We start from the raw sequence: 2931 nt of genomic DNA on the forward strand, positions 1-2931 counted from the left end.
AAACAATAATTGTTGGAGAGATGTGGGGAAAAGAGGACTCTGGTACACTGCTAGTGGGAATGCAGACTGGTGCAGCCACTATGGAAAACAATATGGTGCTACCTGAAAAAACTCTAAATTATACTTCCATTTGACCCAGTGATCCCACTTCTAGGAATATACCCTAAGAAGCCTGAAACACCAATCAGAATGAATATATGTACCCCCATGTTTATAGCAGCACTATTTACAATAGCTAAGATCTGGAAACATCCCAAATGTCTATCAATACACCTAGACACATCGTAGTTAAAGTGGCAAATGTTAAAGACAAAGAAAGAATATTAGAGACAGCAAGAGAGAGTCAGAAAATTATCTGCAAGGGAGGTGTCATTATACTGTCAGCTGTTTTCTCAATAGGAACACTTTAGGCCTGAAGGGAGTGGCATGAATTATATAAAATAATGAAAAACTAAGAACTGAATCTAAGACTACTCTTTCCAGCAAGGTTATCACTTAAAATTAAAGGCAAAATAAAGTTTCCCACACAAAAAGAGGCTAAAGAGTACATTACCACCAAACCAGCATTGCAAGAAATGCTAAAGGGACAACTTTAAGGAGAAAGCAAGAAATTGAGGAACAAAAATATAAAGAAAAAAATTACAACAAATAAGTACCTATCAATAATAACCTTAAACATAAATAAACTAAATGATCCAGTCAAAAGACATAGGATAGCTGAGTGGATAAGAAAACATGACCAAAATATATGATGCCTACAAGAGATGCACCTTAGAACAAAAGATTCACACAGACTGTAAGCAAAGGAATGAAAAATAATATTTCATGCCAATGGAAACAATAAAACAGCTAGGTAGTAATACTCATATCTGACAAAACTTTCTTCAAAATAATGGCCATAACAAGAGAAAAAGGTCAGCACATAGTACTAAAATAATTAATCCAACAAAAAATAGAACCTTGTTAACATATATGCACCCAATACATGTAATGGACTCAAGGGAGAGATAGGCAGCAATACACTCATAATAGGGAGCATTAACTCCTCCCTGACATAACTGGTTAGATCTTCCACACAAAAATCAGCAAGAAAACAGTGGGCTGCTTGCAACTGAGTCTCAGATTCTCCCCTTCCTCCATGAACAACATGAACTTCCAGCTTCTCCACAACTACCAGACCCTGGTTTCAATGCATCTGCCTAGCTACTGGGCCTGGATTACCAGCAGCAAAGCCAGCATCTATGCAGTTGACAGGGGCTTAGGCTCCAAGATCTCTGTGTTCCACTCCACCAGTATATGTGGTGGCTGGGGGTCCAGCGACCTGACTCCATAGATGACCAGAGATCAGGCAGGCATAAGGAACATGCAGAACATGAAGGAGACTGTGTAATACCTAAGTGACCACCAGTTCTCCTACCTGAACAGAGTGAGAACCATGGAGGCTGACAATCTGAGACTGGAGGTCAAAATCTGGAAACACCTGGGCAAGAAAGTACCCTTGGTCAGAGATGAGGAGTATTATTTCTAGACCATTGAGGACCTGAGTGCTAAGATCTTTGAAAGTTTAGTGGACAATGCCTACATTATTCTACAGAATGACAATGCCCATTTTGAAGCTGACGACTTCTGGGTCAAGTATGAGATGGAGCTAGACATGCTCCAGTTTATGGAGAGTGACATCAGTGGGCTTAGAAAAGTCATCTAGGACACCAGTATCACTCAGCTGCAGCTGGAGACAGAAATTGAGGCTCTCAAGAAGGAGCTGTTACTCATGATGAAGAACCATGAGGAGAAAGTAAATTGTCTACAAAACCAGAATGCCAATTCTGAGTTGACTCTGGAATTGGATGCCCCCGAATCTTAAGACCTTAGCAGGATCATGGTGACATCCAGGCCCAGAATGACAAGCTGGCTTGGAAGAACTGAGAATAGTTAAACAAGTACTGGTCTCAGCAGACTGAGCAGAGCACCAGAGTGGTCACCTCTCAGACCACTGAGATAGAAGCTGCTGAGATGACACTCATAGAGCTGATATGTGTGGTCCTTGGAGATCAGCCTGGACTCAATAAAAAATCTGAAGGCCAGTTTGGAGAACAGCCTTAAGGAAGTGGAGACATGCTATGTCATGTAAATGGAAGAGCTCAGTGGGATCCTGTTGAATCTGAAATCAGAGTTGACTCAGATCTGGGATGAGGGGCAGTGTCAGATCCAAGAGTATAAGGCCCTGCTGAACATCAAAGTCAAGCTGGAGGGTGAGATCACAACCTATCATTACCTGCTGGAAGAATGGGAGAAATTTAATCTTGGTGATGCCATAAACAACAGCCACTTTATACAATCCATCCAAAAAACCACCATCTGCAGAATTATGGATGGTAAAGTAGTGTCTGAGGTCAATGACACCAAAGTTCTGGGACATTAAAGGCAGGAAGCCAATAAAAAGTTAACAGATTATTGAACATTTAAAGAACTAACAAACAAGAAAACAGTGGCCTTAAGTGACACAATAGATCAGTTGTATCTAATTGACAATTATAAAACATTTCATCTAAAAGTGGCGAAATATACATTCTTTTCAAGTGCACATGAATTCTTCTCAAAAATAGAACACATGTTAGGACACCAAATAAGCCTCAGTAAGTTCAGTAAGACTGAAATCATATCAAGCATCTTCTCAGAGCACAAATGTCATTAACTAGAAATCAACTACAATAAAAAAAGCTAAACACATGGAGGCTAAATAGCATGCTATTAAACAATGAATAGATTACCATTGAGATCAATGAAGAAATAAAAATCTTCCTGAAAATGAATGAAAAGTAACACACAATAACACAAAATCTATGGGACACAGTAAAAGCAGTCATGAGAAGAAAGTTCATAGCATTACAGGTCTATCTAAAGAAACAGAAAGAAGCTCAAATAAACAAT

General features: G+C 39.4%; 1 pseudogene; it reads left to right on the forward strand.

Moving 5' to 3' along the window:
* The first annotated feature begins 1333 nt into the window (after positions 1-1333).
* LOC118619189 lies at positions 1334-2422 on the forward strand (annotated as a pseudogene).
* The last annotated feature ends 509 nt before the right edge of the window (positions 2423-2931 follow it).

The sequence above is a fragment of the Molossus molossus genome, unplaced genomic scaffold (assembly GCF_014108415.1).
Source record: "Molossus molossus isolate mMolMol1 unplaced genomic scaffold, mMolMol1.p scaffold_m16_p_6, whole genome shotgun sequence".
Taxonomy (NCBI): domain Eukaryota; kingdom Metazoa; phylum Chordata; class Mammalia; order Chiroptera; family Molossidae; genus Molossus; species Molossus molossus.